This window comes from Somniosus microcephalus, chromosome 10, assembly GCF_052327205.1.
Source record: "Somniosus microcephalus isolate GS21.2 chromosome 10, FLI_Smic_1.0, whole genome shotgun sequence".
Taxonomy (NCBI): Eukaryota; Metazoa; Chordata; class Chondrichthyes; order Squaliformes; family Somniosidae; genus Somniosus; species Somniosus microcephalus.
The window spans coordinates 166,401,546-166,414,820 of NC_140996.1; the positions used below are offsets into that span (position 1 = coordinate 166,401,546).

Sequence of the window (13,275 nt, forward strand, 5' to 3'; positions counted from 1 at the left end):
AATAGTAGCAAAATGTCTATCATTATTTGGAATTAAAGACAACACATTTATTCAAGAGCTTTTAATTCCATTTGTTTGTTTCTGCTGATAATTATCATTACATTTTATACAAATCCTAATCAATTTTTGTTGTTTTTACCACATTTTCAAAGGACGTTTTGACCAAATATAACTGCTGCTGATCTGTTTGGTAAGCTTCATATAATATACATGATATATATGGAAAATATCTTAGTTGAATAAATGTGGATTTAGGTATTAGAGATTTCCACCTTTAAAGAATATACAGCAACAGTCATATCGGAGACAAAACACATTTTTACTAACTCTCAGACAGTGCACCCAAAGATGTGATAGAGAAATAGAAATGTAAATATGTTAATTCTTTAAAATATATTACACAGCATGTCAATGATTGTATCCAAATGTAATTTAGTATTATCATAAATACACATTAAACATATCTATGACATAACTCTGGCTTTTTTTTAATAAAACACGACTGCACTGGGTGAGACACATTGCTCAATTAAACAGAAGCACCTGATGGTAGCACATGATGAGGAAGATGTTGCTCACCAGAGGGTCAAGTGACATCACCTCTTGCTGACAAGTCTGGGGATCTGCAGCTTACAGGCCCTGCATGGAAAACAGTAAAGTTTGCAGAACATCAAGCATTGGGGGGGTAGCATTAGACACGGTGCAGCAGGCAGCAGCATGCACAGCACATTAGAGGACCATATAACTGCATTATAATGCACTATAGAGAGTGTGGCAGTTCCAGGAACATCTGCTGCAGAGGCCCCCAAGACAGAGGCCCAAAGGACAATGTGTGCTTCCTGCATAGATGCACTACTGTCACAGAGGCCTCAAGTGCCAGATTGAACAGGACTACCTCTTCCAGTTTGGATAGGGTTGGTGACCTCAAATACTCCGCCTACTCAGGTAGTGCCTTGAAGAAGCGTTAGATTACGAAGGACATAAGAACATAAGAAGTAGGAGCAGGAGTAGGCCATACGGCCCCTCGGGCCTGCTCCGCCATTCAATAGGATCATGGCTGATCCGAATCTAGACTCACGTCCACTTCCCTGCCCTCTCCCCGTAACCCCTAATTCCCTTATCTGCTAGGAAACTGTCTATCTCCATTTTAAATTTATTTAATGTTGCAGCTTCCACAGCTCTCTGGGGTAGCAAATTCCATAGATTTACTGCCCTCTGAGTGAAGAAGTTTCTCCTCATCTCAGTTTTGAAAGGGCAGCCCCTTATTCTTAGACTATGCCCCCTAGTTCTAGTCTCACCCATCAGTGGAAACATCCTCCCCGCATCCACCCAATCAAGCCCCCTCACAATCTTATATGTTTCGATAAGATCGCCTCTCATTCTTCTGAACTCCAATGAGTAGAGTCCCAACCTACTCAACCTTTCCTCATACGTCAACCCCCTCATCTCCGGAATCAACCGAGTGAACCTTCTCTGAACCGCCTCGAGAGCAAGTATATCTTTTCTTAAATATGGAAACCAAAACTGCATGCAGTATTCCAGGTGTGGCCTCACCAATACCCTGTATAACTGCAGCAAGACTTCCCTGTTTTTATACTCCATCCCCCTTGCAATAAAAGCCAAGATTCCATTGGCCTTCCTGATCACCTGCTGCACCTGCATACTAACTTTTTGTGTTTCATGCACCAGGACCCCCAGATCCCTTTGTGCTGTAGCACTTTGCAGTTTCTCTCCATTTAGATAATAAATTGCTCTTTGATTTTTTCTGCCAAAGTGCATAACCTCACACTTTCCAACATTATATTGCATCTGCCAAATCTCTGCCCACTCACTTAGCCTGTCTATGTCCTTTTGCAGGTTTTTTATGTCCTCCTCACTCATTGCTTTCCCTCCCATCTTTGTATCGTCGGCAAACTTGGATATGTTGCACTCGGTCCCTTCCTCCAAATCGTTAATATAGATTGTAAATGTAGTGTATGTACCTTTAAGAGCCCCTGTGTACTGTAATACCGGTAGTGACCACTCGGGTATATAAGCCTGTATAGCGTCTTGTATCTTTTAGTTCACCTCCAGACTTTGTTCAGTAAACACCTGTTAAACCAACTCCTGCATTCCGTGTCTCCATTAACACACGGATACAACAGTGGCGACGAATTGGAAATGGACTTACCTGCAATTCGGCAGCACCTCAAGGAGATCGATTCCTCAGACGAAGGTCGAAGAAAAAAAAGAAAAAAAAACTGTGGTTTCACCAGCTAGCCGGGCTGGTGGCAGGTACTGCACTAATCCTTCCTGGGCGGCGGGCTGGGGCTCGATCGGGTGGCTCTGCAGCGGGGCCGAGCAGCGAGTCGGAAGGCGGAGGCAAACAGAGACGGAGGGTGGAGCACTCGGGAGACGGCCGGCACTGCAAAGCAGGTCGGCGTTCGGACCAAGCAGAGGGAGGGAAAAGTCCCAGAGAGTCCGGCGGGAACGAGTCTCCAACTATTAAAAATATCTGTGTAAAAAAAAAACCACGGAGAACAGCGTTGTCAGCAGCGGCAGCGGTGGGAAAGCGCGGGAGGCGCCATTTTTTCTCGGCAGGGAAGAAAGGAAAGCGCGGGAGGCGCCATTTTTGATTTTCAGGATGCCTAAGACTGGCAATATTAACTGCTTTCAATAGTGATATAGAGGATTGGACCACATATGTGGAAAGAGTGGAGGTATATTGCACAGCGAATGAAGTAGAGGATGATAAAAAGGCATCGGTACTTCTAAATCTGATGGGCGCAAGGACATACGGGCTGTTATGAAACTTAATCACTCCAGCCAAACCGATGGACAAGAATTTTAAGGAGATTGTTGATACCCTACAGGAGCACTTAAACCCAACACCGCTGCTGATAGCGGAACGATTCAAATTCTTCAGGAGGAATCAGCACAAGAATGAAAGTAACGCTGATTACCTCGCCGAATTAAGAAAGCTGTCAAAGCACTGCCAATTCGGGGCAGGACTGGCAGATTCTCTACGAGACAAATTCGTCTGCGGTCTCCTAAGTGAAGGAACACAGAAAAGGCTACTTTCTGAGAAAGATTTGACACTGGACAAGGCTTTCAGTGTGGCTGTATCATACGAAGCAGCAGCAAGAGGAGCTGCAGAGATACAGCAAAAGCCACAGGACTTTGGCACCCATGAAATGACACGGGGTTTCGAGAGATGTTATCGCTGCGGCAGATCCACCCATGACCAGAGGGACTGCTGGTTCAAGGACAAAGCATGCAGGCAATGCGGAAAGATGGGACACATTGCACGTGTATGCCGATCTGGAAACAAAAAATCCACTGACAGAAAAAAAATCAATAAGGAAAAGTACAGAAAGGTACAAATGATGACGGACAGTAGCTCTGAAGACCAGAAGAGCGATAGCGACTCCGGAAACAAGAGACTAAGCTGTCTCAAATTACATAATGTAATTGCCAAAGAAGATTACCAGACCATTTGGGTTACCCTCACGATAGCGGGGTCCCCAGTTAAAATGGAGCTAGATACAGGATCAGCTCTGACCATCATAAGTCGACGGGATTACGAGCGGCTGTTTCCGCATATACCTTTGAAAGACACATCCATTATCTTGAAGACATATACGGGACAGAAAGTATACCCCAGAGGGAAAATAAGGGTGCCTGTTGTATACAACGGCAAGGAAATACAGAAGTTGTATTTATACGTTCTGCAAGATGGTGGTCCACCGTTGTTGGGACGTGAATGGATCAGGAAGATACGTTTAGACTGGCACTCCATTCAGGCACTGACGGTGACCAGTAAAAAAAAAAATGATGATGACGTCATACCTGAACGATTAAAAGACATCTTGGCTAACGCCAAAGAAGTGTTTCAACAGGAACTAGGAACCTTGAAAGGCGTCACCACCTCAATAAAAGTGGAAGATGCGGCAATTCCCAAGTTTTTTAAGGCAAGGCCGGTGCCATACGCAATTCATCCAGCAGTCGAGGCAGAGCTGGAGAATTTGGAAAAAGCAGGCGTGTTATCCAAGGTAGATTGGAGCGAGTGGGCAACACCCATCGTCCCGATCATGAAGAAAACGTTGAATAATGATAAATCTGAAGAACAGAGAAAAATTCGCATCTGTGGGGACTTCAAGGTGACTGTAAACCCGGTCCTTCACACGATACAGTATCCTCTTCCAAGGATAGAAGATATTTTCGCCTCACTATCCGGAGGGAAACGTTTCACCAAAATTGACTTGGCACAGGCATATCTACAGATGGAGGTTGAGGAGGCCTCTAAAAAGTATCTCACGATAAACACACACAAAGGCCTGTACCAGTACAATCGACTGGTTTTCGGAGTAGCATCAGCTCCAGCTATCTGGCAAAGAGCTATGGAGCAAGTCCTGCAAGGGATTCCGGGGACTCAATGCTACCTAGACGACATCCTTGTAACAGGAGAAAACGACAACGAGCACCTTGCCAATTTGGAGCAGGTGCTCACTAGGCTGAGAGAACGGGGCCTACGAGCAAATCGCCCCAAGTGCGAATTTTTCCAGAAACAAATATCATATTGTGGCCATACAATTAACGAAGAAGGGTTGCATAAGTCACCTGAAAAAATTGAAGCGGTCATAAAAGCCCCAGCACCTGAAAATGTCTCACAATTAAGGTCGTTCCTGGGATTGATAAATTACTATCATAAATTTTTACCAAACTTGTCAACTGTTCTGCACCCTCTTAACGCGCTGCTACAAACGGGAGTAATTTGGAAATGGAGCGAAGACTGTAAACGTGCCTTCCATAAATGCAAAGGCTTGATCACGTCCAAGAAAGTATAGGCTCATTACAACCCATCACTGCCAATCAGACTGGTGTGCCATGCATCCCCTTACGGCGTAGGAGCGGTATTATCGCATAGATTCCCTGATGGCTCGGAGCGGCCGATAGCTTTTGCGTCACGCTCATTGAACTCAGCTGAGCGTAACTATGCCCAGATCGACAGGGAAGCACTCAGCCTGGTGTGGGGAGTGAAGAAAGTCAACCATTACCTACACGGACAAAAATTTACCTTGTTGACTGACCATCAACCCCTCGTATCCATATTCAACCCTAAAAAGGGCGTTCCCATTATGACAGCGCAAAGGCTACAGAGGTGGTCCCTTTTCCTAGGGGCACACCAATATGACAGAGAATACAAAGGATCAAAACAGCATGGGAATGCTGACGGTTTATCGCGCCTACCATTGCCAATGGTAGAAGAGGCACCTACAGTGGACCCAGTGGAGATGTTCCACTCAACCATAGTGGAATGTCTACCAGTAACAAATTCTACCATTGAAAAGGAAACGAGAAATGATCCGACTCTCTCACGAGTCTACGATTTAACGGTGAAGGGATGGCCAGCACATGGCGAACCACTGTTGCCAGCATTCTCGCAAAGAAGAGAACAGCTGTCAGTGTGCCGAGGAACCTTGATGTGTGGATCCAGAGTGGTGATTCCACCCAAACTCCAGGATAAAGTGCTAAAGGAGCTTCACGAGGGGCATCTGGGTGGAGGGAAAATGAAGAACCTAGCCAGAGCGTTTGTGTGGTGGCAGGTATCGATGGAGACATCGAAGAAATGATCACTAGCTGTCTAGGATGCCAGAAGGTCCAAAACGCCCCACCACAAGCCCCTCTACATCCATGGGAGTGGCCCTCATCTCCCTGGCAAAGGGTACATATCGACTTTGCTGGTCCATTTATGGACTCAATGTTCTTAATCGCGGTTGATGCACTCTCCAAGTGGCCGGAGGTAATAAAGATGTCCTCCACCACCACGGAAAAAACCATCACAGTATTAAGGACCATATTTGCCAGGAATGGGCTGCCTGAACAGATCTGTTCTGATAATGGACCGCAATTTGTGTCCGAAGAATTCAGGAAGTTCTTAAAAAACAATGGGGTTAAGCACTACATGTCCGCCCCATACCATCCCGCCACCAATGGATTAGCTGAAAGGTTTGTCCAGACCTTCAAGAAGGCCATAAAGGCCATGGGTAATGAAGACATAAATCTACAACATAAGGTAGATAACTTCTTGTTTGCGTACAGGAATGCAACACATGTGGTTACAAACCAAACTCCCGCCATGATGTTTTTCAATAGAAGACTAAGATGCCGGCTGGATTTGATCAAGCCAAACATCAGAAGGGACGTAGAGAACCGGCAATTTCAAGGCATGAATGAAAGGCCAACTAGAACCTTCCAGATAGGTCAACAAGTTTTGGCCCGGGACTACCGTACCGAGAAATGGCAGCCTGGAACTATTTGCACACGACTAGGACCGCTGATGTATACCGTGGACATTGGTGAAAGCATAATAAGGCGCCATGCTGACCAGATCATAGAATCATCCGAAAAGGGACAACCTACACCACAACTCTATACGCCTAATGATGAAGCAGAGATACCCATAGTATCTACCTCCGATCCGGTGATACTGGAACCAGATGAACCCGACACTGGCATTCAAGCCGAATCGACCTTGCCAAAAGAACCTACTACACCACCGAAAACTACTGCACCACCGAGGCGTTATCCGGACCGAGTCAGGGAGCCTCCAGAGAGACTGACTTATAATTGATTAACTGCAGCAAATGTGTAGATTATTGTTCTTGTAAACATGTTAATTAATGATTACTTAAAATGTTATGTACTAATTATCTAAAAGGGGAGGAATTGTAGTGTATGTACCTTTAAGAGCCCCTGTGTACTGTAATACCGGTAGTGACCACTCGGGTATATTAGCCTGTATAGCGTCTTGTATCTTTTAGTTCACCTCCAGACTTTGTTCAGTAAACACCTGTTAAACCAACTCCTGCATTCCGTGTCTCCATTAACACACGGATACAACAGTAAAGAGTTGGGGTCCCAGCACTGACCCCTGCGGAACACCACTAGTTACTGATTGCCAGCCTGAGAATGAACCATTTATCCCAGCTCTTTGTTTTCTGTTGGATAGCCAATCTTCCACCCATGCCAGTATATTACCCCCAATCCCGTGATTTCTTATCTTGATCAGTAATCTTTTGTGTGGAACCTTGTCAAATGTCTTTTGGAAGTCCAAATACACTACATCCACTGGTTCCCCGTTATCCACCCTGTATGTTACATCCTCAAAGAATTCGAGCAAATTTGTCAAACATGACTTCCCCTTCATAAAACCATGCTGACTCTGTCCTATTAAATTATGTTTATCCAAATGCTCTGTTACTGTTTCCTTAATAATGGTCTCCAACATTTTGCCAACCGCAGATGTTAGGCTAACTGGTCTATAGTTTCCAGCTTTTTGTCTACTTCCCTTCTTAAATAAGGGTGTTACATTAGCAGTTTTCCAATCTGCCGGGACCTTTCCTGAGTCCAGGGAGTTCTGGAAAATAATCACCAATGCATCCACAATCCCTACCGCCACTTCTCTCAAGACCCTAGGATGTAGGCCATCAGGTCTGGGGGATTTATCCGCCTTAAGTCCCATTATTTTACTGAGTACCATCTCCTTAGTGATTTTAATCGTCTTTAGCTCCTCCCCCCCCCCCCCCCCATTGCCCCCTGTTTGTCCAGTGTTGGGATATTTTTAGTGTCCTCTACTGTAAAGACTGATACAAAATATTTGTTCAGCGTCTTTGCCATCTCCATGTTCCCCACCACTAGTTTCCCGGTCCCATCCTCTAAGGGACCAACGTTCACTTTAGCCACCCTTTTTCTTTTTATATAGCTGTAGAAACTCTTGCTATCTGTTTTTATATTTTTTGCTAGTTTACTTTCATAATCTATCTTCCCTTTCTTAATTAATCTTTTAGTTATTGTTTGCTGGCTTTTAAATGCTTCCCAATCTTCTATCCTCCCACTAGATTTGGCTACTTTATATGCCCTTGTTTTCAGTCGGATACTATCCTTTATTACTTTACTAAGCCATGGATGGCTGTCTTTTCTTTTACTCCCCTTTTTCCTCAGTGGAATATATTTATCTTGAAAGATGTGAAATATCTCCTTGAATGTAGACCAGTGCTCTTGTACCATCTTACACTTTAATCTGTTTTCCCAGTGCACTTTAGTCAATTCTACTCTCATACCTTCATAGTCTCCTTTATTTAAGCTCAGTATGCTGGTTTGAGATCCAACTCTCTCACCCTCAAACTGAATTTGGAATTCAACCATATTATGGTCACTCATTCCAAGGGGATCCTTTACTAGGACATTTTTTATTAATCCTGTTTCATTACACAGGACCAGATCTAAGACTGCCTGCCCCCTGGTTGGTTCAGTTACATACTGCTCAAGGAACCCGTCCCTAATACACTCTATGAACTCTTCCTCAAGGCTGCCATGCCCAATTTGATTAGTCCAGTCAATATGAAAGTTAAAATCCCCCATGATTATAGCTGTTCCCTTATTACAAGCCCCAACTATTTCCTGATTTATACTCCGACCAACAGAGTTGCAACTGTTAGGAGGCCTATAGACTACGCCCACTAGTGACTTTTTCCCCTTCTTATTCCTTATCTCCACCCAATCTATTTCATTATCCTGATCCTTTGACACAATATCATTTCTGACTATTGCACTGATTCCATCCTTGATTAACATAGCAACCCCACCTCCCTTTCCTTCCTGTCTGTCCTTCCTAATTGTCAAATACCCTTGTATGTTTAGTTCCCAGTCATGATTATCCTGCAGCCATGTTTCCGTAATGGCCACCAGATCATACCCATGTGTAGTTATTTGTACCGTCAACTCGTCAATTTTGTTACGAATGCTGCGTGCATTCAGATAAAGAACTTTCAAATATGTTTTCTGACAATTTATTCCTGCTTTTACCCCTTTTACTACTTTACCTTTATCATTATACATTCTGTCCCTTCCTGACACGCTCTGGTTTTTAATTCCCCCACTGCTACCTTGCTCTATTGCCTTCTCCGCTGTCATTTTTATTTTTCGCTCTCTTAAAACCTCCCCCCCACTAATTAGTTTAAAGCCTTCTCTACAGCCCTAGTTATTCAATTCGCCAGGACTCTAGTCCCAGCACTGGCCAAGTGAAGTCCGTCCCAACGGAACAGCTCTCTCCTGTCCCAGTACTGATGCCAGTTTCCCAGGAAGCAAAACCCATTTCTCCCACACCAGGCTTTGAGCCACGCATTTAACTCTCTAGTTTTATTTACCCTAGCCAAATTTGCACGTGGCTCAGGTAGTAATCCAGAGATTATTACCCTAATTTGGCCCCTAGCTGCTCAAACTCCCTCAGCAGAACCTCCTTCCTTGTCCTATCTATTGCAAAACTTGACATGACACATGGCATGGCATGACCCAATCCAAGCTGCTGACATAGACTAGTCTGTGCCATGTAGCAGTTCAACCACCTTTTTGCCATTCTGACAAAGTTATCCAAGTGAAAATTCCTGTGAAAAAGTTCACGTGAATGTAGATTTTACAAGTCCTTGTCCATGGCGAGATATCTGGGTCACCGCGAACATGGATTGGAAATCACAGTTACGCTGCTTACAATTTTCCAATCCACACTCGCAATAGGCCGGGTACCTCTACAATGTTGATATAGAGTTAACTTTTTTCTAATGCGACTGGGTGTGAATTTGCTTGATAATATTACGTAACAATAATAAGGGTGTGCCTTATTGCTAAAATATGTAAAAGCTTGCCTTGCCCCAGTAGATAATATTGTTAAATTTCGATAAGGGTTGTGGAAATATTTCTTCCACAAAAGAAATCATGTTTGATAAATTGACATCACAGGATAAATTTTATGAAGCTCCCCTCCTGACACGGAGGCTCACTGGGGTCAGAATGCATCAGAAAATCTGGCCTGCAGGTCCATGTGCTGGGGTGAATTGATGGCACATTTTGTGTCAAAGATCTTTGAGGCTCATAGGCCCTCTTCTTCAATGTCAATAGGTTTTTAACCTCTATTTATCCATGGTGTCCTAAAACTATAGTAGTTTTCTTCTCTTTTAACGGAATACACTTAATCTGTATTTTTGCAATCTCTTATTTTAAAAAATCATCCCATTGTTGCTTTACATTTCTGTGTGCCAATTTCTCCTGCCACCTCAGCTAGCTTGCTCCTTATCTTTTTAAAATCTGCCCTAATCCAATCGGGTGTGCTACTTTTTATACTGAATTTTTTCCTTTCTATTTGGACCTTAAATGTTGTCAATCTGTAGTCACTACTCCCAAGGTGCTCACCTACATTCATCTTATCTACCTGATCTATTTCATTACTCATAACCAGATCGAACAGTGCCCCTGTAGGCCTACCAACATACTACTTGAGGAAGGAGTTCTGTACACATTTTAGGAATTCCATTTCCTTGTCTCCTTTTACTCCCTCTCATTCCAATCAACATGAATAATTGAACTCTCCCAGAAAAACAATTTTATTATTCCTACTCGCTCCCACAATTTGGAGGTCTTAAATACACCCCTATGAATGTAACAGGCCCCTTTTTAAAATCTTTGAGCTCCAACCATATTGATTCTTTGTGCACCCCTTTCTTGTCTTTGTGAACTCTTTCTACAGCATGTATTCTCACTTTTACCAGTATTGCCGCTCTGCTTCATTTTTTATCTTTTCTATCCCTTCACATAATTATATCCCAATATGTTTACTTTCCATTCTTGTCCAGTTTGCAACTAGGCTTCTGTAAATGGTATAGTCTAGATCTTCCTGTAAAATAATTGCTTCTAGTTATCCCGTTTCTCCCCCCCACCCCCAGTTTCCAACCTTTACTTCAGTCTTTTCCCCATTTATGACAAGTATATGGAATTTTATTCCTTAACTCCATATCCCTCTTGCTAAATTGTTTTATGCATGTATATGATCTATTTCTCCCCTGACTATTAGCTGATCCTGATTTTATTTTCCCAGCCATCCTCCTTTTTAGTTTAATTACCTCCTGAATTCCCTATTTAACCATTTTAACAAGAGATTAGTAAATGATGTAGCACATCCTTCCAGAATAGCCCCCATTGGTCTCTGAACCGATGTCAATGCTTAACAAAGTGAAATCCTCTTCCTGACACCACACTTTTAGCCATGCGTTGATTTCCCTAATCTCCCTCTCCTTTTCTATTCTAGTGCATGGCTAGGGAAGTAATCCAAGGTTACATTTCAGTTTAATAAAAAGCAAAATTTTTGTACAATTTACCCACAGCCTATCACCTACTCACCACTGAATTCCCACTCTCACCAAATTCCCATTTTCGAAGTCCTTACTCCCATTCCTTTACTAGCTCTTTCACGTCATTTTTTGCATGGCACTTCTTGCCATCCCCACTGGTCTTGCAAAATTGGTGCTCACAAACCAGCTGTGCCCTAATTCTTATAAATAACTTCCAGAATCTTTTGTGACTTGTTTAGCTGGTTGAGCGGAATGGGTTCTGTCATTTTATACCTTGTTATTAAGATGCTAATACTTTAGGTGTGGTAGCCTGAGAACAGAGTTGGTCTACTGCCTTTTTCAGAGCACTTCTGGCAGGTAAAATGGGCACAACAATGATGAATTTAGCAGTGCAGCGGCCTGCAGTCAATCTCCATGTGAGCAGCTGATCTGCGCTGTGCAAGCTCTGATTAGTTTTTTAGCCCAAGGCTGCCGAAGAAACTGTCAGGTAAGTTCTTTATTCTTTCCTCACTGTGAAGCCAGAAGTGCTGCTCTTGCCTCCACATTAATACTGTGGGCCCCCCTGCCAATCACCTCCCCTCCCCGCCCCACCCAAGAACTTACCCAAGTACCACGGATAACATCTGAGTCGGCCGAAACGCATCAGGTGGCAACCAGTGAGCTGCATTGTGGCACCCACAGCTTGCCGGCCTGAGGACCAATTTATGATGGTCCTCGGGCCTGCCTCTTCCAGCCCGCCGCCTGCTTCGTGCCTGTAAATGGTTGCAAATGAATTTACCCCTCAAGACTGCTAAAGAACCACTTCAACTTATAATGTAACTTGACATACTACACCCATTTTTCTTTGTCTCTAAGATTGAGAACATCCTTTCAGCTGTCTCTGCCACATCCCTTCCTTCCCCTAGCCCACCGGGCCAAACTTCCTCTAAGGTTCCCCCCTGCCCTAGCCCTGAACTCACATCTGTCTCCAGTTTCTCTCCGATCTCCCCTCATAACCTCTCCGCGCTCATCTTGTCCATGAGACCCACTCCTGCTCCCTCGACCTTATTCCCACCAAACTGCTGACCACCCAACTTCCTTTCTGTCTCCCATTCTGCCAGCGCATTTCACACCTAATCTAGAGCCGTCTTTTGTCTCCACTAGTCCTATCACCATCTCGTCTCATTTTGAATACCTCTTAATGTCTCTTCACTTCTCTTTTGTTCTCTCCCAGCTCCCAAACTGGCCTTTTAATCTGTTTCATTTCCTGAGCTTTTTCAGTCTTGACAAAGGGTTTCGACCTGAAACGTTGACTCTATATCTCTCTCCACGGATGTTGCCTGGCCTGCTGAGTTTTTCCAGCGTTTTCTGTTGTTATTTCCAACTTCCTTTTTCTGGTACAAAAGCAAAATACTGCGGGTGCTGGAAATCTGAAATAAAAACAGAAAATGCTGGAAATACTCAGCAGGTCAGGCAGTATCTGTGGAGAGAGAAACAGAGTTAACTACAACAAAAAATGTCTACAGCAAATACTCCCTGTTGAGAATGCAATCTACAATTAAGGCATATCCAATGCGGTACCTGTATTAAATGGACGTGAAGGACTTTAGCACATTCCCAGCTTTGAACATGGGAAAGAGTGCCCTAAAGCAATTGTCATCATTGTGGATAATCAGCTGTTCGAGGTGACGGTGGGGCTTCTTTTCCTCTTTCAGCTCGAGCGTCGCGTCGCTATGGTTACAACGGAAATGATGTCACTGCTCGAACCTTGTCTTCGAGCGTTGCGGGGAGTTGGCAGCGCGAGCTCAGGTACCACGTGGTGCGCAGGTATCATTGTTCCTTCTCAGTCTGCTGTCGCATTGGATGAACTGCACTCACCCACAATAAGCAAATGTCAAATCGAACAGATTTTTCTTGGAAATAACAACAGAAAATGCTGGAAAAACTCAGCAAATGTCACTTTGTGTTATACTTTACTATTTAACATATTAAATCGAGCAATGAATTTACTACAAGATTAGTAACCTGATGCACCAGAGTTATTAACTTGGGGCAAATGTTGAAACCTAAAGTGCACAAGGTGGCACAGATTTCAACCTTGTCTAAAATACATGGGTAAAAATTCCGTTTCCGC

The 13,275-nt window shown here is 43.8% G+C and overlaps 1 protein-coding gene across 1 annotated transcript in view; it reads right to left on the minus strand.

Annotated features, from left to right (window-relative positions):
• c10h11orf65 (chromosome 10 C11orf65 homolog) overlaps nucleotides 1-12,872 on the minus strand; it is a 154,933-nt gene extending 142,061 nt beyond the window's left edge. The window contains exons 1-2 of the mRNA XM_085999101.1: nucleotides 12,723-12,872; nucleotides 580-639 (exon numbers count right to left, since the gene is read on the minus strand). The gene's annotated coding sequence lies outside the window, so the exon portion shown is untranslated. The remainder of the gene's footprint in view (nucleotides 1-579; nucleotides 640-12,722) is intronic.
• Between the last annotated feature and the right edge of the window lie 403 nt (nucleotides 12,873-13,275).